The sequence below is a fragment of the Coenobita brevimanus genome, chromosome 53 (genome assembly GCF_032717465.1).
Source record: "Coenobita brevimanus isolate Jiangsu-jjx chromosome 53, ASM3271746v2, whole genome shotgun sequence".
NCBI classification, from domain to species: domain Eukaryota; kingdom Metazoa; phylum Arthropoda; class Malacostraca; order Decapoda; family Coenobitidae; genus Coenobita; species Coenobita brevimanus.
The window spans coordinates 20,081,670-20,106,238 of record NC_137006.1 but is presented as its reverse complement, the minus strand read 5'-3'; the positions used below and the strand labels follow the sequence as shown (position 1 = coordinate 20,106,238).

Below are 24,569 nucleotides of genomic sequence, written 5' to 3'. Positions count from 1 at the left end.
ATAGGGTCGTCTGCACAGGGCCTTCCTGGTCGTCATCAAGCGACTGTGCCACCCCAAAACTGCTCGTCAGTACAGTAAAATTTTCTTCTGCAATATTGGAGGACTTCACTCCAGCATCAACTCTGTTCACAATTTCCTCCAGTTTGAATCCGCAGATCTTCTATTTTTGACAGAGACTCAGGTAAGCTCCATCTCTGATTTAGCTAGATTTAATTTTTACTGGTTATATCTTGATTCAAAATTTCAGACCCAAAGGAGGCGTACATTGCCTTGCTAAATCAGAAATTGCCCTGGAGGAGATTACTAAATTAAATTGTCCTTATTTCGACTATTCTATATACCAATCAAATTATTTTGGTGAAATTAAGTATTTCTGTTGTGTTTATTGTTCCCCTACTGCCCCTCCAGAGCTGAGTTTATTTGACTATCTGTCTTCACAAGTAAGTGTCCTCAACATAAATATTGCATCAGAAATTACTATCCTCAGTGATTTTAATGTCCATAATGTTGAATGGCTCATTATTCAGTCAGAACTGATGACTCTGTTCTTGAATGTGAGCTATTTGCAGACTCATTTAATCTCATCCAGTTAGTCAGTCAACCTACCCGTGTACCAGACAACCCCAATCAAAATCCCCACCTATTGGACTTGTTTCTAACAACCAGTTCAGATGCTTATAATGCCAAAGTGAGGTCCCCCCTCGGATCCACTGATCATTGTCTGATACCAGTTCCGCACCCACCACACCCTCCTGCTCTGAACCTGTCGTGGTGACTAAATGACACTGCAACAGGACAAACTGGGAGGGTTTCCAAAATTTTTTCATGGATGTTCCTTGGACCTCCTTTTTCTCTCAAGATGCAAGCTCTACATTGGGCCACATATAGGATTTCATTTAAATCGGCATGGAAACATTCATTCCCCATCATAGTTACAGAAAAAGATGAAATTCACCTAAATGGTTTGAGCAAAATTGTGCTAGAGTAACAGAACCACAATTGTGCGAGAATAACAGAACATAAAACAACAGCCTATGATACTTATACAAGGACCAAAACTAAGGAAGTCTTTAACTATTATAGAAACAACAGCAACCATGCCAAAACTCTTATCAATATTTCTAAATCAAACTTTCATATTAGACAAGCTAACAAACTACTAAAAAGCCCAAATGATAACAAATTAGTCTGGTCCACCTTAATTCATTCAAATCTAATTTCACTACCACGTCTTCAATTTCACCGTTACAGTCCCTCAATGGAAATCTAGTACGTGACCCACGTGGAAAAGTCAACCATCTTGTTGATATTTTTTCAACAAGCTCAATCGTAAATACAGAAAAATATAATATTCCTGTAATTGATTTTGATTCCCCTCAAATACCCCCTTTCAAGATTCACACAAGATACGTATGAGCTGTATTACAGAATCTCTCAGTAGACAAAGCTACTGGTCCAGATGAAATTCCCTCAATAGTACTTAAAATTTGCTCCCCAGTGTTGGATCCTGTATTGGCAAAATTTTTCCGCTCATGCATCTGTACCTCAAGTTTTCCAGCCTCTTGGAAAGAAGCAAATATCCATCCTGTTCGCAAATGGAGGGCCACTTTTGATCCTTCAAACTATAGACCAATCACAATAACTTCTGTTCTCGGTAAAGTTTTTGAGACACTAATAAACAAGTACATACTGTAGTCAAGCTCCTAGAAATCAATAAATTAATCAATGATTGGCAGTAGGGATTTAGACAAGAACGTTAAACTGTAGACATTCTTTGCCTTCTTACCCATCAGATTAACAAAACAATAGACCAACATGGTGAAACACACATAATAGCACCTGATACTTCAGAAGCATTTGACAGAGTATGGTACTGGGCCATATTGTCCAGGATGTCACAGTATGACCGTGCATCACTGGTTCCTCCTGTAATTTCTTATCTTCATAATCGAAAAATAGATGGAATTAGTTCCCAGTTTTATTCCATAAATACTGGCATACCTCAGGGATCAGCTTTGGCCCCAACCCTCTTTCTCATTCATATAAATGACCTCCTATCTGTCACTCACAACCCAATACACTCTTATGCTGATGACTCGACACTTCATAGTTCCTTCATATTTAGTACCTCCTTTACACAATGTGATATTATTAATTCACATATAAACACAGCAGTTTCTCTGAATCAGGACCTCTGTAAAATTAATCAATGGGACAAACATATTTGGTCTCAATGCTCAGAAAACCCCCACATATTTTTAAATGATGCCAGTATCCCATATCCACTACAATTGATATCCTAGGTGTCACACTAAACACCAACCTAAGCTGCACAGCTTATGTTACATCCCTTGCTAAAAAATTGTGACATGTACAGAGTACGTGAATTCTACACTGACGAGCAGTTGGCCACAATATACAAGAGTCATGTGCGTTCTCAGAGCGACTACTGTTCACCACTTTGGAGTGGATGTGGAGCGGTTGCATTGAGGCAGTTGGACAAAATTCAAAATATAGCATTAGATTAATCAACAATCCTGCCGTTACGCACGACTTTCCTCCATTATCAGTACGTAGAGATGTTGCTTCTTTAGCATTATTTTACATTTTACCGTAAGTGCTCTGACGAACTTGCTTCAATTGTGCCTCCACTTTACATTTTCTCTCGAAATACTCTGACAACTGGGAGCGCCCGTGAACTCACACTCTCTGCCCCGCAATGCAGAACCTCTGCTTATCAAAATTCTTTTATCCCCAGAACTACTACTTTCTGGAATTCACTTCCTGGGAGTTGCTTCCCACGAACATTTAATCCACTTTTATTTAAATCAGTTGTTATAAATATTTTATAAATGGACTTGTTTTTTTATTTCCTTTGTTTTTCCTTCCTCCATTCATTCTCTCTCTCTCTCTCTCTCTCTCTCTAAAAAAAAAAAAAAAAAAAAAAGGTAGTTCTCCATGCATTCAGGATGAACAGGCACAGCACACATCTTGCATATGTAAACCGTCCTACAGGAACATTCACGACACTGTGAGTTCGTCTTGTTCCCTTTCATGATCCAGTGTTGTTTGCCATTGTACCTCACAGTATCCTTTGCTAATCCAGCAGGGAGTTTTCTAGGTCCAGGTGATATATGGCTTGTGCCAAACCCTTTCAACATGGCAATAGCAAAATGACGAATAGACCGATGTCATTTCCTAGTTTCCTGTAGACCATCCACGAAATTGTCACCTGTGCATTTATACCCAATGCAAATATTGGCCACCACCATTTCTTTGAACAAATGCGGATCCAATAGGCTGACACCTGCTGATCTAAACCTTTAACTCCACCCGTGTTTTGGTTATAAATCATGACAGAGTTTGGCATCTCAGTGTACTTTTTTTCACTTACTCCATCGCTTGGCTTTATGAATTGGGTTTTTCCTGACCTTCTTGAAGCAGCACCAACCACCTTGTTATCTTTCCACTTGACAACAGATGTGCAACCAATACAGGCCTCTTCCATGTACCCATGATTTCTCTTCTCCATCAGCTTCTGTAACATGACTGGGGCACCACTGAGACGATCTTCTCGTAGTGTTCCAGTTGCACAAATGCCCTGAGTACCCAGTGCTTCTAGCAATGGTACTGACGTAAATAGACCGTCAAATGCTACATGTTGCCCTACTTCATAACTGATCTGCTTAGCCATTTCCATTACTATATTTGGGCCTTGTTGAAGTCCTACGTCTGGAATTTTTGCACACGTGCTGCAGTATGGTTCAGTATGAGCCATTAGCAGTACATGCAGCCCAGACTTTGAAGCTAAATCGTATTGGCTTACCTCTTATAAACTGATTGGATCTATGCATAATATAAAAAGGAATCAGCTTCTTCAGGTGGATTGATAGCAAATCTTATGATTTCATTATCAAGCTCATCCATCAAATCATGAATTTCATTAAAATTCAGTCTGAAAAAACAAATAGTATTCATCTCACCAAGTGCGGAGGTAGGAATTTCTGGAAGGGAGGGGAAGGGGAAAATATATCCCTCATTATGTTGGGTGCGTGCTGTACATTTAGTGATGAACATGAAACCCTGAGTGGCACGCATATTAAGTGTAAGCCTGTGTATGTGCACCGTGTGTGTGGGGGGAAGGGATTACTCCATCATTAATTTCCCTCTCCCCCCATGGATATGATATGTGCTTGAATGAAAAATACAAGTAACACTTTCACTCATCCAGTGCTTTAGACAACTGTATTTTTCAAAATTCTGTTGTGGCTATCCACATGATGCAACCCCTGATTGGATGTGATGCATCTTAATGCCGCCAAAACTACTATGGATCACAAGTTTACTGCTTATATAGTATTCCTAATACTCAGTTCTAAACTTTGAGTAGGAATAAAATTTGTCACACAGCAAGATTTTAAAAATATAAGCAGGTGAAACTCGTGAGTGGTAAAAGTGTTCATCTAATCGCCTAACGGCAGGAAATCCTGCCACCCCAAAATAACTTAGTTATAACTCTGTAGCACCAGTTGAACAAGGCAGTACTCCCGAGGTTGATGGCAAGCTGGTGATAGGGAGAGCTGGAGCTCCCGTTTCACCAGCCCTCAGGACATGATCCTGACCATCTCCCTTTTCTGAACATTTTCAGTGCATTCATTTACACAGAGAGTAGGCCAGCATGCTCTCATAATACCTCTACCTTCAACTGTCTACACCACACTACATGCACATAACATATCACACCTTCTATTCACATCTTTAGTAATGGCCGCTGCAATCTTACTGTTAAATGAGGTGGTACCTCGGATTGCCACCACCGGCAGGGTAGGGCTGGAGGCACAGGGTCCTCCCGGTCGCCATCAAGCGACTGTGCCGGCAGCGACTGTTGCTATTTCCGAGAATGCTCGTCGGCGAAGAGGTGACGGTGCGGCCTTATTCTTTACCAACATCCGCGTCCTTACCACAAATTTAAACTCAGTTCATTTTTTCCTTCAGTCCATATCCCCTTTGGCCCTTTTCCTCACAGAACCACAAATCTCACCCTCTACCGATATATCTCCATTTTGTTTTCCCGGTTACCATCTCCTTACAAACTTTCGTAACAAGGGCGGCACCTGTTGTTATATCAAATCCCAATATGCAGTTGACACTATTTTAAACTTCACTTCATCCAGTTTTGATTACTCATTATATAAATTAAATTGCCAAAACATTACCAAATATATCTGTGTAGTTTATCATTCCCCCAATGCTTCTTCGGAACCCAGTGTATTTTATTCCATATCCACTCAGTTGAGTAACCTTGACCTTGCCCTTGGCAATGAAATTACCATTTTGGGTGATTTTAACATACACAATGTTGAATGGTTATTGCATTCTGCCCGGACTGACGACGCTGGTCTAGAGTGCGAGCTGTTTGCGGAATCGTTTAATCTCACCCAGTTGGTAAAGCAACCATCCAGAATACCTGATAATCCTGACCATAATGCCCATCTCTTGGATTTATTCTGGACAAATAATCCAGATCAATACAGGATAGAGGTACTGTCACCACTTGGATCCTCTGACCACAATCTCATCAAAGCCTCATTAGTTAACCCTCCTACACCTCCCCATTCTGAACCTGTCAGGGTGACCCGATGGCACTTTGATAGGGCAGACCGGGATGGATTTAGAAATTATCTTGCTGATGTTCCATGGCAGTCTTTCTTCTCCAGTGATCCCAATTCTACCCAGTCCCACATTTGCGACTTAATACTAGCTGGTATGGATTTATTCATACCAAGTCAACAATTCACTAAAAGATCAAACTCTCCAAAATGGTTTGATGGCAAGTGTGCCAGAGCAACAGCCCAAAAGTCATTAGCATATAACTCTTACTTAAAATCAAAAACATCTGAATCACTCTCCCAATATAAAATTTGCTAGAAATCATGCAAAAGCTGTATTAAATCTATCTAAATCAAACTTTCTTCAAAAGCAAGCATCAAAACTACTTAACAACCCTAATGACAATAGAATATTCTAGTCAACTCTTAATTCTTTCAATAATAACTTTAACAAGTCATCCTCCATTCCCCCACTAAAATCTTCAGATGACACTATTACAAATGACCCACGTGGGAAAGCAGACATCTTTGCTAGTACCTTTGCCAGAAATTCTACCATAGATGATACCAGCCAGAACGTCTCAGTACTGGAACTTGACTCTCCCGAAATTGCCCTACTTAAAATACAGACAAGATACGTAAAATCCATCCTAGACAATTTACCTACCAACAAAGCTCCAGGCCCAGATGGAATTCCACCAATTGTTTTGAAAGAGTGTTCCCCTGAACTTGCCTCTGTCCTAGCTAAATTATTCAGACTATGCATACGTACTTCTTTATTCCCAAATTCATGGAAAGAAGCCAATATCCACCCAGTTCCGAAGAAAGGGAGTTCGTCTGACCCCTCCAATTACAGACCAATAGCTGTCACATCTTCTCTTGGTAAGGTATTTGAAACTTTAATTAATAAGCATATTGTTAAACATCTTGAATCCAACAACTTCACTAGTGATAGACAATACGGTTTTCGCCACGAAAGATCCACCATTGACATACTCAATCTCTTAACTCATACCATCCATCAATCAATTGATCTTTTTGGAGAAACTCATGCAGTAGCTCTTGATATCTCTAAAGCTTTCGAAAGAGTATGACACCGTTCCCTGCTGTCCAAACTCCCTTGCTATGGACTAACGTCTTTTGTTCCTTTGATTTCTTCTTATCTTAGTGACAGGAAAATAAGAGTAAAAGTAGATGAGGTATATTCGAATTTCCACTCAATTAACGCCGGCGTGCCGCATGGATCGGTTCTGGCGCCAACCCTATTTCTGGTTCATATTAATGATCTCTTATCTGTCACTCACAATCCCATTCACTCATATGCAGATGAATCAACACTACATAGTTCATTCACATTCAGACATCCATTTACAAAGTCTAATATCTCTACCTCTCAACTCAGTACAGCCATCTCCATAAATCAAGATCTATCTACAATCATTGAATGGGGACAAAACAACCTTGTCTCTTTTAATGCTAGTAAAACTAAATATATACAGTTTACTAATAGACAGATATTGCCAGATTCGTACATTACCTTCAGTGCTACTAATATTCCCAACTCCAAAAGTATTGAAATTCTTGGTGTCTCACTTAACAGTGCCCTCAGCTGGACCTCTCATGTCATATCACTTGCTAAAACCGCCTCAAAGAAACTTGGATTATTGTACAGAGTCCGTAACTTCTTCGCCGATGAGCAGTTGGCTATAATTTATAAGAGTCATGTGCGCTCTCAGCTTGAATATTGCTCACCCTTGTGGAATGGTTGTGGGGAGGTTGCATTAAGACAACTAGACAAAATTCAGAATAAAGCTGTTAGAATCATTAACAACCCTGCCATTACATATAAATTACCTCCCCTGCAAGTAAGAAGGAATGTTGCCTCCCTTGCATTATTTTACAGATATTTTTTTGGCAAATGCTCAGACGAAGTTGCGTCCATGGTGCCACCTCTCCATGCCTTCCCTCGTGCTACACGGTCATCTGGTAGCGCTCATGACTGGAATGTCACTCAACCATATTGCAGAACTTCTGCCTATCAGTATTCTTTCATTCCCCGAACTGCATCTCTCTGGAACTCGCTTCCCCAGAGTTGTTTTCCCCCAAATTTCAACCCACAACTGTTCAAGTCTAACTGTTACAGATATTTTATGAACGGTGGACGCCAGTAATCTGATGTATGGATTATTTTTTTTTTACCCATTTATTTTTCCTTCCTCCGTTCTGTTATTTATAAAAAAAGAATAATAATAAATGATTGCTTTTTTTGGGATATAAACTTATCAAGACACTACTCTAGTATAAGTGGGAATCGTTATTATATTAAAAAAAAAAAAAAAAAGTATGCATAGTTATACATGCCCTTTATTGGGATGTGGTCGGTCCATGTTTAATGACACCTTCACGCACTTGTGTATAAAAGTCAACTGACAATGGTTGGTGAATCGCAGCGCCTTCTGGCGTGGTGTATAACAAAACAGAACCTGTAGGAATAAGTACTGGTGGTATGAATGTACAAATCCTGGATATATTGTGTCCATACATGTTTAAAGGGAGTGGCAATATTTGCTGAAAAAAGGTAAATACTACTACTGCTGCTACTACTACTACTACTTCTACTACTACTACTACCACTACTACTGCTGAGTGCGTGTTGCCTAGGACATCATCCATTCACATGTACCACCACTGCCATCATGTGGCTTTTACATCGTGATGCTAGCTTCTTTCATGATGCAGTAATCTTATTTTGTAATTCTTTGAAGTCGGCATGTATATTGAAGGATTAGGTATGTAGTTTCCTTGTTATCTCTGAAAGCATTGGAAGATAGTGCACATCAGTCTACTCAAACATTATTTATAAAATTCCAGTTGAAATTTGCAGATTCTTGACCACGGCTACTCGACTCAATGTTTTTTTTAGACAGTCTGTTTACATATCCACTATTGGTCGAAATTTGCAGCCAACTGCTCGATTTTTTTTCTCTTTTTATGCGAAGAAGGAACCAAAGGCTATGAGCCCGCAAAACAGTTCCTTCCAAGAAAAAAAACAAAACCAATACAAAAGAGAGCCAAATTCAAGATCTGTTCATTCCGAGATGCCTGGACACACTGCCTTTGAAAGACTGGAGATCATAGGAAGTAGAAAATACAGACAGAGGGAGACAGTTCCAGAGTTGACCTGTTGCATAAAGGAAAGACTGAGAGTAACGGTTAACTCTTGCATTAGAGAGCTGGAAAGAAAAGGGATGAGAGTTTGTTCCTATGCGGTGCTATGCACCAATTGTAGAGGTGGAGGGATGCAAGCAGACAGTTCAGAGGAGCTGCGACCATTGAAGTAGCGATAGAAAAGAGATAGAAAAGAGATAGAGAGGCAACAGTGCGGCGAAGAGACAGAGGTTGAAGGAAGCCAATAAGACGAGGAGAGTTAATGAGACAAAAAAGCTTAGACTCCACCCTATTGAGAAGAGCTGTGTTGGAAGCCTTCCCGCACATGACAGCTTGACTCTACACAGGGGCGAACAAAACCCGTGTATAAAGTCAAGAATTGCGTAGGGGTGAAGGAGGTACGGAGTCGGCTTAGCACCTAATCTCTTGGAAACAGATTTGACAGGAGATGCAATATGATAAAAAAAAAAAAAAAACGAGTGAATGAAACCCCAAGCATGTTCAAGGATGACGCAGGATCGAGCTAGACATTATTAACCATTAGTGGGTACTCCTGTGGAAGTTTTTGCCGGGATGAAAGGTGTAAAAACTGAGACTTTGATGCATTAGAAACAAGATTATTTTTTACCCCAGTCAGAGATATGAGTCAAGTCAGACATTAGGTGTGCCATAGCCTCGTCCCTTGTTTGTTGCTGTAACTGCTGAGATGGACGTTGTGGGGACCGAATGGAAAGGTGAAGGGTGGAATCATCAGTGTACGAGTGGATAGGGTTAGATGTACAGCTTAGAAGATCATTGATGAATAAAAGGAAGAGAGTTGGTGATAGGACAGAACCACTGTTGATAAATTTAGGAGAGGAACGATGGTCGTCTACAACAGTGGCTATAGAACGACCAGAAAGGAAGCTATAGATGAATGTACAGAAAGAAGGATAGAAAGTGTAAGAGAGCGGTCTGGAAAATAACGATTTATGGCCTTTGAGATGTCAAGTGCAATGGCAGAGTTTTCGCCAAAGTCCCGAGAGGAGAATGACCAGGAGTCTGAAAGGCAGGTGAGAAGATCGCCAGTGGGAGTGTCCTTGATGGAACCCTTACGGACGATCAGAAAGAAGGTTGTGGCAGGAAAGATGCATTAAAATTTTTCTGTTGAGAATAGACTCGAAAACTTTTGAGACACAGGATGTTAAAGCAATTGGACGATAGTTAGAGGGTTGGTAGTGGTCACCCTTTTTGGGGACTGGCTAAATGGTAACAAACTTCCAGCAAGAAGGACAGGTACAAGTTGAAAGACAAAGGCGAGTTTACCTAGGCAGGGTGTAAGCACAGAAGCACAGTTCTTGAGGACAACAAGAGGGACTCTTTCAGGCCCATATGCCTTGTTAGTATTGAGGCCAGTGATAGCAGAAAATACATCAGTTGAAGAAATTTTAATATCAGCCACAAGGAAGTCAGAGGGGGGAAGTGATAGAGGAACAGCACAGAATCGTCTAAGGTGGAATTGGAGGAGAAAGTCTGAGCGAAGTGATGTGCTTTTATCAGTTGAAGAAATAGCTACAGAGCCATCAGAGTAGAAAAGAGGAGGGAAGGGTGATGAGGTAAAGTTGTTAGAAAGATTTTTGGCAAGTTGCCAGAAGGAGTGGGAACAATTCGAGTTTGAGAGTTGAGAGCATTTAGTACAGATGAAATTATTTTTAGCAGAGTGCAGAACAGACTTAGCACGATTCTGGGCAGAAACATAAAAAATGATGTGATTCAGGGGTGGGTTGTCTCAGGTACCTTTTATAGACCCTCTCATTGTTATGGACAGCATTAGAACAGGCGTGATTAAACCAAGGCTTTCTTGCATTAGTCAGAGGAAGCCAGAACAGGAGCACAGGTATGCATAGAAGGACGCCACTTACTGTTGGGCCTTTGGCTGACTCTGTGAAATCTACAGAGACCTACCATGAATAATAATCACCCCGAAGGTGGGAACACACGCGTTGTGGGATGTAAGGAATGCTGCTTCAAAGTGGGTGCTAGGTCTGCTATGCCGAACCTGTACTTCACCGACAGGATGCGGTGGCTGTATCTGTTGCTGGAGATGTGCAAAGCACTGGGCATGGTGTCACGCAACTTCCCCATCGTGCCTGCAACTGTAGGGGCCGTTGAACAGATAGAAGAGCCCTCAGTCCCCGCCCAACTTGATACTCCCCCATGCTCCCCGACAGAAGAAAATGTGAACCTGCTGGAGCAGTGGTTCCTGCAGCACTTTGGGTGCATGACATTCGCAGTAAATCACACTCACCTGCCGAAGATGAACGGGCCAGCTCACCACATCCACGTGTGCCCCTGTTCAAAACCCTATGCAGTGCACATGCCATCACTGCAATGGAGAGGGGGTGTTGGAGTTTGTATTTCTGCGGGAAGTTTTCCCGCCATTGCCCGCGCCTGAGGCTTGGTGGGCAGTCTGACTCAGGCTGTGCTAGAGAGAGGACGCACCATTGCCTGGACCTATTGGAATGAATTTCAAGCTGGCCTCGCTTTTTCCACATACATATGGAACTGTTCATCTAAAAACGTCCATCTTTTGTCTTGCTTCTCATCTTACAGGTACAGAAGCATTCATCCCACTGATTTTGATATAGGTTTCGGTTTGTAATTGCTACCGGAAATCTAGGAAGATAAACAGTGAGGGACGCAGGTAGTAGAACTATTGGTTGAACTGAGAGCGAAATGTCTTCAGTCCATTCTATACTCATTTGCTGTTGTCTGATGACACTGGTGGATATCTGGACTCTTCCATTCTCTACTCATTTGCCGTTGTCTGATGACACTGGTGGATATCTGGACTCTTCCGACACATAATTGTCAACGATATAGTCTGAAAACGACGTGAAACACCTGTCATTTGGAATACATTGAACCACATCTTCAAGAAAACAATCTGATAATTCCCCTGAAGGTAAAAATGGAAATGCAAAAAATTTGGTAGGCATGCTTCAATCACTCCCGTTTAATTTCTGTTTTTTTTCATTCAGTTTCCGAATATTCCTCCAACATGTTTGTTCCCAGTGAAACCGACTTAATGTAGTGGTACTCTGTTTTTTGGGTAGCTCTGCATTGAGTGGCAAGCCAAATTATTTCCTGTAAACCAGGAAAGCATTTACAATGCTTGGTGGTAACCTTATAACCAACCAACACGTGTTCTCTGCGTGACAACTCGTGTGTTGGCTGAGGGTTAGTGCCCTTCCCCAGAAAACAACTAACTAAAAATACGAACAAGAAGTCTCAGACCAGGACTGACCAAAAGGTGATGACTAAGGACCGAAGAAAGGACATGGTATGGATAGCTACATGGAATGTAAGGGGTGCAAATGATGAGGTGAAAGAAAGAGAGATTGTCCAGGTGCTTGACGGTGCGAAAGTGGATATATGTGGATTAACTGAAACTAAAGGAAGAGGTGAGAGTGTGAGAGAATGGAAGTATGGATGGGGTATATATGCGGGAGTAGGTGAGAATGAGAGGGCAAAAGGAATGTGCATTGTTGTAACAAATGGAAGGAGAATATAAAAGAGAATGGGTCAGTTGGCTCAAGGATTGTGTGGGTAGGATTTAAAGTTTGACTACAAATGTGGGCAATTGTGCCAACACAAGATGGTGCAAGCAGAGTGAGAAAAAAGTTCTGGACAAATATGGAAGCATGCATGGAAAAGTTTGACAGGAATGAAAGAGTGTTTTTGATTAGCAATATTAATGGAAAAGTAGGGAACGTGAAGGTGGCTGGAGTGATTAGTAAGTGAGGTGTGCCTGCAGAGATGGATGAGAATGGCAGTGGTTTAGTGGACATTTGTGCCAGGAGGGGGTTGGTGATAGATAATACCCTCTCCAGGCACAAAATGATCAATATGTATGCATGGCGAGTGATGATACAGGGGGGTGGTGAACTGAATGAACGGAAGGTAATGATTGATTACGTGTCTGTGGATGAAAAGATGAGAAGATGTGTAATGGATGCAAAAGTATATTGAGGTTGAGGGAGTGGACTTTCTGACAACCACTTGGTGGTGGTCAGAAACAAAGTCCAAATGAAATGGAGAAATAGAAGTGAAGGATAGGGGGAAGCAGTTCGTAAAAGGAGGGTGGAAAAGTTACAAGAAGAGGGAAAAAAAGCAGAATATAAGAGGGAAGTGGAGGAACAACTGGGTAAATATGGACTGAAGAAGATGGGGAACATGGAAGGTGTGTGCAAGATATTCACAGAAGAAATCTGTACAGTATGTGAGGTGGTAATGAGAAGAGGAAAAAGAGTGCAGGGAACACAATGGTAGAATGAAGAGGTGAGAGAGGCTGTGGCACAAAAGAAGATAGCATATAGTGAGTGGATGAGAAACATGGGAGTGGAAGAAGTTGAGAGACGGAAGAGAGAGTTAAATGTAGAGAGGAGGAGAGAGGTGAAAAGATTAGTAAGAGAGACTAAGAAGAGAGTGGATGAGGAATTTGGAAGGAACTTGAGTGTAAAGTGGAGGGGATGTAAGAAAATATTCTGGAAAGAGGTAAAGAGAGTTAGACACGGTGCCAAAGAAGTTAGTTGGGGAGTGAAAGATAAAAATGGTAGATTACTAGTGGAGAAAGGAGAAAAAGTGAGCACATGGAGAGAACACTTTAAGGAACTGTTGAACATAAAATATGAAAGTAATGCACGTTTAAGTGGATGAGGAATGTCAGGGAGAAGGAGGGATGTGAGAAGAGAGGAAGAAATCAGTAGGATGGAAGTTGTGCAAGCAATGAAGAAAGTTAAAATGGGGAAAGCCCCAAGAATTGATGGAGTATGGTGAAATGCTGAAGCATGGGGGAGAGATAGTAGTAGAATGGATGTGGAAGATCTGCAGATTGTCCTGGGAGGGAAGTAGAGTCCCGGAGGATTGGAAGTCATGTATAATTATTCCCCTGTTCAAAGGAAAAGGGGGAAAAGAAGTGTGTGATAATCATAGGGGCATTTGTCTTCTTAGTGTAATACGAGAAGTAGGATACTTATGGGCAGGGTTAGGAAAATAACAGAGAAATTAGTTGGAGAAGAACAGGGAGGTTTTAGGAGTGGAAGAGGTTGTTTAGATCAGATATTCATTCTTAGGTCTTTAGTGGAAAAGTTTCTAGAGAAGGGAAAGAAGTATGGAGCCTTCATGAATCTGGAGAAATCATATGACAGGGTGTATAGACAGGGATTGTGAAAAGTATTGGAGAAGATATGGAGTAGATGGGAAATTGCTGAAGGCCGTGAATAGTACATATGAGGGTGCTAAGGCTGCAGTGCATGTGGATAGTGAACTGAGTGAATTTTTCTATCTGAAGGTTGGATTGAAACAAGGATGTGTCATGTCTCCATGACTGTTCAATCTGTATATGGATGGGGTTATAGAAGAGATATAAGGTAGGGCAGTAGATGCTGGAGCGGCCACAGTGAGAGAGGGTAGCTTTTGGAAACTCCCTGTTCTGTTGTTTGCAGATGATACTGTGTTGTTAAGTGAAGATAAAAGGGAGCTATCAACACTAACATAAGGAAATGAAGCTTGGACCTAGTTGGAGGGACCTAAGTCAAGAGTGAGAGCAGTGGAAATGAGTTATTTGAGAGGAGCATGTGGAGTCACATGGAGAGACAGACTGACAAATAAGGAAATGAAGGAGCGTTGTCGTGTGGATGTGATAGGAAGCGTTAGGAGAAACACACTGAGGTTGTTTGGCCATGTGGAGAGGATGGAGAGTAAGAGACTGACGAGGAGAGTGTATGTGAGTGAGGTGGAGGGGGGGAGAGGGAAGGGAGGCCAAGGATGAGATGAAGGGATGGAGTGGAGAGGTATATGAGAGGGTGTGTGTGTGAGCTGAAAGCAGGGCAATGAAATGGCAGGGGACAGGGCGACATGGAGGATATTTGTTTGTGGCCACCCCTTACGGGATTAAGGTGTTTGGCAATAGATAGATAGACAGAAACCGACAACTCTTCATGATTTCACAGAATACTGTTTTTATTCCATTTATTATACTTTGTGTAACAACATTTCTAAAGTTGAATCAAACCGGCCCAAACTGTATCTAAACAACCAACCTGCCTCCTCAAACCACTCCCACTCCTCTTAAATCAGAATAATTTATTGACCAGAAAATGTAAATGCTAGGAAACTTTTCTCCCACTAAGGGGTCTTGTGTGTGAGTTGTAAATGCGTACCTCTTACAGTAGATGTCATTGGTCTAAGATAGAGGCAGAGGATTTAACCTCAAAATTATGTGTCTTAGTGTTTTTAACCCGTCACGTCCCGAGCCTTTCCGCACCTATGACATCCCCCAGTCCCGATCCTTTTTGGAAAAAATTTTTTTCTTCTAAAACTTCCGCTTAGGTCGAGAAACGATGGAAAATCATGAAGAAAGTGGTCTCTGCGGTCTATAAGTGGTCTGTACAGGTGCGGTTTCCCCCCGCAGGTATCGTATTCTGTAATGGGCTGGATATGCATTAACGTTTTCTTTTGTAAGGAATAATGGGACAAACAACACACAACACCTCTACATTTATTGAATTTGAACTAATAAACAATAACAGTAACAATATAATGGATTTCAGACACATATATAGGAAAAATAAGCATTGTACCATCGCGCGAGCATAGCGAGTTAGGTCCGAGTCGTAACATGCTATATGCTAATTTTCTGGTATGAATCTACCTATCATTTTTTCTACTTGTATACTTCTGTTTCAATGACAATTTACCAATTACAACTGTTTGTAAGTGATTTCAGATGTTTTCATTCATTATGATGACATGCAGCATAAGTTTAGCGCACATCAGCTTAGTAAGCGCACTCGCTATGACTCGTATTTCAACATACCAAATTGTTTTATCACTTTCCAATTATTTTCCCATTTACATAGAACCTTTCCCCCACCACTGTGAAGGTTTTTAATTATTTTCATTCATTACGAGGGCATTTAGCGATATGCTAGCGCCTATTCACGTAGCAACCACGATCTCAAACACTCGTGTTTCATTATCTACTTTATTTATTCACTCCAATTATATTTTCCCACTTACATTACACACGTTTACACCCCTCCAATGCACTGTACATACTTACTGCCATTATTTATTCAAGTGAGCGTGAGAATATCGCCTGAAAATACCCTTGCAAGGAATGTTACGTCATACATAATACTCACACACTTATATACTAATTCACTCACACACTTATATACTAATTATTCACTTTATCACTTGCTGACTTTTATTTTGACTAATGCGTGCCTTATTCATTCGACTAAGCGTCAGGAAATCTTATCTCTATAGACACGCTATGAATATTTGACTTAGAATATACATCATCATATACAATAATTTGAACTTATATTATACCCGTAAGAATGTCACATAATAAAAAATATATAATAAGGGGCCGTATTTATTGCACTGAGCGACAGAATATCGCATCAAACAACCCTCTCTATGTAAGTTTCAACTTAGGGCAGATTTATATACTTACACCCAATGTTTTCACTTATGTTCTACCCGTAGGCACTTTATACTAATATTTGGCGATCCACATGACTGATATTTTCACAGAGCATCTGTCTGTCGCATTTACCTCATAATTTCAGCGTCCTTTCGCATTCACACCATGCTAAAATTGCAGCAACGTGTGATAATCACTAAAACATGGGTGAATACACAGAACCACGTCACACTGCACGCACTCATAGCGGGTGTCCTTCCTCTGTGTCGTGAGTCTCACCTGGGAATTACTGCACACTTGACACCTGCGCTGGGGCCTAGGTCTGTTGGGCTGGGGAGGGATAGGAGTGGGGAAATGGCGGCCGGATATTCTCTGGGGAGTCTGGGTAATAGGGGCAGTGCGGGGGAGCTGTTGGGGCCTTTCAACAGCATACTTAGCAAAGATTTCTCGTGTGAGCTCCCTCACAAACCCTTCAAAGGCTTCCTGAACTCCTGTGGTCGTGGCGTGAAGGTGGTGGCAATTCAGAGCAGTGATATCTAGCAAGTGAAAGAACAGTTTTTTATACCACTTCATCGTGGTCCTGGCACACTCTACCGTCGATATCATGGAGTCAGACTGGTCCACGAGGCGCATGTTTATATTGTAATCCATTACACACTCAGGTTTCCAAACACGACGCCTGCTCTCGCTATGGTAATCAACAGAATCAGTACGGTGCATCAAGGGGCGGTGAACCGTGGACAAGAGGCTTACTTCTCTGTTGTGGTTCCACATTGTTGCAAGGATGTTGTTTGCTTTGAAGAAGACAACCTCACTCCTTGCAAGTTTCCGCCCTACCTTGACCATGTGACGCCGGTTCACCTTTACGGTTCCACAGACTCCCGTTTCATGTCTGTGAAGATAACGAGCGAGAAGAGGGCTAGTGTACCAGTTGTCGAGGTAGAGAACGTGACCACGATGAAGGTAGTCTTGTATCATCGTCTTTACCACTGCTCCCGAAAGTCCCATACTTCGATCTTCTATTATGTCTGTCTGTGCACCGGTGTACAAGACTATGTCTTGCACGTATCCAGTCCTACAGTCACACATAACAAAGATCTTGAACCCAAAACGGTGCCTTTTGCTGGGTATATACTGTCTGAATGAAATATTGCCTCTCCACAACACGAGACTCTCGTCTATGACGAGATCTCTATAGGGATAGAATGAGGATCGAAAGGTTTGCCTCAGGTGATCAAAGACCAGCCTAATTCGCCTCATTTTGTCAGTGTTGTTTGCATTTGCAGGGTCATTAGCGTCATAAAAATGGATGCGACTTAGAATTTGTTGAAACCGATTACGGCTCATCACTTGACCAAATATGGGGGTAAACATAACAGGGTCCCTAGTCCAGTAAGCAGGAATTCTATTTTTTCTTATTATACCCATCAAAAGGACAAGGGCAAAAAATAAGAACATTTCTGGAATGGAGACAGGGTAATCATAAATCATAGAATGCCTACTCCTTGTTCCCAATCTTTCACTTTCTAGGCGCTGGGCGCTTGCAAACAGGTTTGTTTGAAAAACGATCTGATCGACGAAGGCCTCACTGAAAAACAGGTGGGAAAAATCCAACCTGCTTGAATTGCAGTGAATACCTGGTGCAATGCAGCCAGATCGCCCTTGCTCAGTGAAGGGGTGAATGAGGGGAGAAAAATCACTCCCATCCTCCCAATCCCACGACACAAATCCCTCGTCCCCATCACCGCCTTCGTCTGGGTGGGGAGGAGATCCTGGTTGGGGAGGTTGGGGAGAAGGAGTACGGAGGGCTTCCCCACTGTCACTCCTCTTCCCTCTGCCTTTACCCTTTCCCTTTCCCTTACCCTTACGGCCTTGAGGAACATTAGGGGGCTGTGGGGATGAAATAGGGGAATATTGGGGAGCAGAAGACGTGCTGGGGAATGGTTCCTCCCCACCTTCCCCCTCCATTACCACACCACGTGCTCTTTCACGCAACCTTGCTCGACCACGTGTTAGGGGATACTGGGGAGCATAAGACGTGCTTTGGAGTGGTTCCTCCCCACCTTCCCCCTCCCTCACAACCCCACGTGATACTGAACGCACCCGCACTGGCCCGCGTGATCCACTCTGCCGCCTCACACTGCGTAGGGAGAGCAATGACTCACCCACATCACTCTCACTTTCCCTAATCCCAGGAATTTCCATTTCACTCCCCACTCCCTCCACTTCACTTCCTACTTCCCCAAACAGAATGCTAGGCCCATACCTGCTTAGACGACGTGGTGTGCACTCTGGGCCACGATGGGTAATCACCTCCCGTCCATACCACGTGGCAGCACGTCCCACGGCTCCGTCCTCGTCCTCGTCCTCGACCTCGAATTCTGCTTCCAAGGCATGCTGGGGATAGGGATATGACATACCACGTGCCTTCTTTGCCTCCTGCCCCTCTCTAGCAGCACGGTAAGTCACGTACTGCCGCTTCCTTGGTGACGGAACTTCCTCGTCACTGCTGGTGGTTTCTTCCTCCTCTGGCTGCACATAATCCTTGTCCATCTCCTCGTCATCCAGTGGGGAATCACTGTCGCTGGTAAAGGTGTCCAGGGCGACTTGAATTTCGCTCTCTGAGAGACCTCTCTTAGCCATGTCTGAGCAGGACCGTGGCTACCAGGTGAGTGGACGAGTGGTGGGCTAGCGCGGGTCGCGCGGGGTCGCTGAGTGTCCCCGCCTGGTGGCAGGTAGGGGAAGCTCAGGCGAGGGTACGTACCGCAAATCAAGCGCGAAATTTGAAATTTGTCGAAATTATGCACATTGCAATTGCACGACGTACTGGTACGTCGCCGGGACTGGCAAATGCAAATCGTTGCAACGTACCCATACATCGTCGGGACGGGGCGGGTTAAACCCAGCAATTTGCTCCTTTTTTGATTAACGGTGGCTAATGAATACCATAAAATAAAATGCTATAGCGGCTGACGTTATAGAAGGTTGTTGTGAATAAAATGTTTACATTTGGTATAAAATGGGGTGAAATTCATAATGCGTGGAAGTAAAAGTCCTTGCATTAAAATTCACACAAAAGCATGAGGACATGGAACTTTCCAGAACGAAAACGAGAAGAGGTCCAGTAACATTAATATAGTAAATGGCAGGAAGTTTAATATAAAATTAAGGTTACGCTTATGAAGCTATGTAAATACACATTTTAAATAATAAAACAGACGAAGGAAAAAGAAATGAATAAAACTAAAACTAATCCATACACCAGATTACTGGTGTCCTCTGTTCATATGATATATATATATATATATATATATATATATATATATATATATATACCGGTATATATATTTGTTTTCCAATAACAGAACAGAGGAAGGAAAAACAAATCAATAACAAAAAAAAAAAAAAAATCCATGCACCAGATTACTGGTGTCCTCTGTTCATAAAATATCTGTAACAGTTAGACTTGAACGGCAGTAGGTTGAAGTTTGGAGGGAGACAACTTTGGGGAAGCGAGTTCCAGAGAGATGCAGTTCGGGGAATGAAAGAATTCTGATAGCCAGAAATTCTGCAGTATGGCTGAGTGACATTCCAGTCATGAGCGCTGCCAGCTGCCCGTGTAGCACGAGGGAAGGCATGGAGAGGTGGCACCATGGACGCAACTTCATCTGAGCATTTGCTGTAGAAATATATGTAAAATAATGCAAAGGAGGCAACATTCCTTCTTACTTGTAGGGGAGGTAGTTTATTAGTAATAGCAGGGTTATTAATAATTCTAACAGCTTTGTTCTGAATCTTGTCCACTTGTTTTAATGCAACCTCTCCACATCCGCTCCACAAGGGTGAGCAGTATTCAAGCTGAGAACGCACATGACTCTTATAAATTATAACTAGTTGCTCGTCAGTGAAGAAGTTATGGACTCTGTACAATAATCCAAGTTTCTTTGAGGCGGTTTTAGCAAGTGATCTAACATGAGAGGTCCAGCTGAGGCCTCTGTTAAACGAGATGCCGAGAATTTCAGTACTTTTGGAAATGGGGATATTTGTAGCACTGAAGGTAATATACGATTCTGGCAATACCTGCCTATTAGTAAATCATATATATTTAGTTTCACTAGCATTAAATGAGATAAGGTTCTTTTGTCCCCATTCACTGATCGTGGATAAGTCTTGATTTAAAGAGATGGCTGTTCTGAGGATAGATTTAGAGATATCGGACTTTGTAAATGGATGTCTGAGTGTGAATGAACACTGAAGTGTTCAGTCATCTGCATATGAATGGATGGGATTGTGGGTGACAGATAAGAGATCATTAATATGAACGAGGAACAGGGTTGGTGCCAGAACTGATCCCTGCAGCACGCCTGGCTTTAACTGAGTGGAAAGTGGAATATACATCATCTACTTTTACTCTTAATTTTTTAGTGTTGAGATATGAGGAAATCAAAGGAATAAAAGAGTTTAGTTCATAGCAAGGGAGTTTCGACAACAGGGAACGGTGCCAGACCCTGTCAAAAGCATTAGAAATATCCAGGGCTACTGCATGAGTTTCACCATGTAGGTCAACTAATTGATGGATGGTATGAGTCAGGAGATTGAGTATGTCAATGGTGGATCTTTCTTGGTGAAAACCATATTGTCTATCACTAATTAAGTTGTAGGATTCAAGATGTTTAACTGTGTGCTTATTAATTACAGTTTCAAAAACCTTACCAAGAGAAGATGTGACAGCTATTGGTCTGTAATCAGAGGGGTCAGAGGAACTTCCTTTCTTTGGAATTGGGTGGATATTGGCTTCTAATGAATTAGTACGTATGTACGTATACATAGTCTGAATAATTTAGCAAGAACAGAGGCAAGTTCTGGGGAACACTTTTTCAAAACAATTGGCAGAATTCCATCTGGGCCTGGAGCTTTGTTGGTAGGTAAATTGTCTAGGATGGATTTCATGTACCTTGTCTGTATTTTAAGTGGAACAATGTCGGGAGAGTCAAGTTCTAGTGCTGGGAAACTCTGGCTGGCTTCCTCTAAGGTAGACTTTCTGGCAAATGTACTGGCAAAGATATCTGCTTTCCCACGTGGGTAATTTGTAATGTTGTCATATGGAGATTTTAGTGGGGAAATGGATGATGACTTGTTAAAGTTATTATTGAAAGAATTGAGAGTTGACCAGAATATTCTATTGTCATTAGGGTTGTTAATTAGTTTTGATGCTTGGTTTAGAAGAAAGTTTGATTAAGCAAGATTTATTACAGCTTTTGCATGGTTTCTAGCAATTTTAAATTGAGAGTGTGATTCAGATGTTTTTTTATTTCAAGTAATAGTTATATGCTGATGACTTTTGGGCTGTTGCTCTGGCACAGTTGCTATCAAACCATTTTGGAGAGTTCGATCTTTTAGTGAATTGTTGACTTAGTGTGAATAAATCCATACTAGATAGTATTAAATCGCAAATGTGGGACTGGGTAGAATTGATATCACTAGAGAAGAAAGACTGCCATGGAATGTCAGCAAGATAATTTCTAAATTCATCCCAGTTTGCCCTATCAAAGTGCAATCGGGTCACCCTGACAGGTTCAGAATGGGGAGGTTTGGGGGGGCTAACTAATGAGGCTTTGATGAGATTGTGGTCAGAGGATCCAAATGGAGACAGTACCTCTATCCTGTATTGATCTGGATTATTTATCAGGAATAGATCCAAAAGATGGGCATTATGATCACGATTATTTGGTATTCTGGTTGGTTGCTTTACCAGCTGCGTGAGATTAATGATTCTGCAAACAGCTAGCCCTCTAGACCAGCATTGTCAGTCCTGGCAGAATGCAATAACCATTCAACATTATGTATGTTAAAATCACCCAGAAGGGTAATTTTAGTGTTAAGGGCAAGGTTAAGGTTACTCAACTGTGTGGATATTGAATTAAATGCATTGGGTTCCGAAGAAGCACTGGGGGAGTGATAGACTACACAGACATATTTGGTAATATTTTGACAGTTTCTACAGTGAGTAATCAAAACTGAATGAAGAGAAGTTTAAAATAATGTCAACTGCTTATTAAGATTTGATGTAACAACAGGTGCCACCCTTGTTATGGAAGTTTGTGAAGAGATGGTAACCAGGAAAACAAAATGGTGATATTTCAGTCAAGGGAGAGATTTGTGGTTCTATGAGGAATATGGCCAGAGAGGATACGGACTGTAGGAAAAAATGAACTGAATTTAAATTGGTAATAAGACAACGGATGTTGGTGAAGAATAAGACAGCACTTTCACTTCTCCGCTGACAAGCATGACTGGAAATTGTACTAGTCACTGCCAGCACAGTCGCTTGATGGCAACCGGAAGGACCCTGTGCCACCAGCCTGTCCTGTCGGTGGTGGCAATCCAAGGTACCACCTCGTTAACCCGTCACGTCCCAAGCTATTTCGTACCTCTGACACCCCCCAATCCTGAGCTATTTTGGAAAAAAAAAAAATTTGGCTAAAACTTCAGCTTTTGTTGAGAAACAAAGGAAAATCGCCAAGAAAGGGCTTACCGTGATCCATAAGTGGTTGGAACAAGTGAGGTACCCCGCGCCAGATATCATATTCTGTCACTGACGTGTGAGGTGCTCAAGTTTTCTATGGTAGGTAATTTTGGGAGAAACCACAAAGAACACCTCTACATTAATTGAATTTGAACTAATAAACAATAAGAATAACAATATAATGGATTTCAATGACATATTTATGAAAAATAAGCATTGTACCTTCGTGCGAGCATAGCGAGTTTGGTCAGAGTGGTAAAAAGCTATGTGCTAAGTTTCTTGTTTCAGTCAACATATAATTTTTTCTACTTGTATACTACTGTTTCAATGCCATTTTATCATTTTGTACTGTATGTAAACGTTTTCATTCATTATGATGACATGTAGCATAACTATAGCGCACATCTGCTCACTCAGCGCACTCGCCATGACTCATATCTCAACATACCATATTGTTTTATCACTTTCATAGTATTGTTTTCTTTACATTGAACCTTTCCTCCACCCTGTAAATGTTTTCAATTATTTACATTCATTATGAGGGCATTTAGCGAAATGCTAGTGCATATTCATGCAGCAAGCACAATCTCTACCACTCGTGTTTCAACTTCTACTTTATTTCTTCATTCCCAATATACTTCCCCACTTACATTACACCTGTTTACACCCTATATTGCACTATACATATTTACGGGCCTTACTTATTCAATTGAGCATCAGAATATCGCACCAAAATACCCTCGCAATGAATGTTTTAACTAAGATAATACTCATACACTTACATACTAATTTTCCACTTATATTACACCCGTTTCCACTTGTATACTCCTATTTACGTATTTATGGGCCTTATTTATTCCACTGAGCATCAGGAAATCGCATCTATTTACACTTGCTAATTCACTTGATGTATTGCTGCCTACTTCTTCCTTAGCCTTTATCATTCTTTTTCTGTGCCTGCCAACCTCTCTTCCTATTTCTCCCATCTTTCCTGTCATTTCTTTTTGCTGTTCTTTCCTTTACAGGTGGCTTTTCATTGGGTGACAAGCCAAATGGTTTCCTGTAAGCCAGGAAACCATTTACAGTGCTGGGTGGTAACCATATAACCAAACCATACGTGCTTCCTATGTGTCAACAAGTGGGTTGGTGGAGGGTCAGTGCCCCTCCCCGTAAATCAAATAACTCCGAGTCAAATGGCCACCCCTTACGGGATTATGGCGTCTGGCAATAGATAGATAGATAGATAGATAGGAATATTTTGACTTAGAAAATAATTTCAGCACTTACAAAAGTTTCAACATATATTACACCCGTTTGCATTTTTCATACAAATATTTACATATTTACAGAGCTTATTTATTCCACTGAGCGTCAGAAAAGCGCATCTACATACACTTGCTGGGAAGGTTTCCACTTAGAAAATATTTATGCCCTTACAGATTATTCCACTTATTATACACCCGTTTCAACTTCCACACTACTATTTACAGATCTATGGGCCTTATAATTACACTGAACATCTGTTTGTCGCATTTACTTCTGAGTATCAGCGTCATATTGCATTCACACCATATCAGATGTGCATCAAGGTGTGATACTCACTGAAACAAGGGTGAATGCAGAGACCCACGTCACACTCAACGCACTGGTAGCGGGTGTCTTTTCTCTGAGTGGTGGGTCTCACCAGGGAATTGCTACACATGACACCTAGATCTATTTGGCTGGGAAGGTATAGGAGTGGGGAAATGGTGGGCGGATATTCTCAGGGGAGTTTGGGCGGTAGGGGCAG

The 24,569-nt window shown here is 41.6% G+C and overlaps 1 protein-coding gene across 1 annotated transcript in view; it reads left to right on the top strand.

The window, feature by feature from the left end:
• Positions 1 to 24,569, top strand: part of LOC145400659 (metabotropic glutamate receptor 6-like) — a 202,077-nt gene that overhangs the window by 91,082 nt on the left and 86,426 nt on the right. The gene's annotated exons all lie outside the window — the stretch shown is intronic.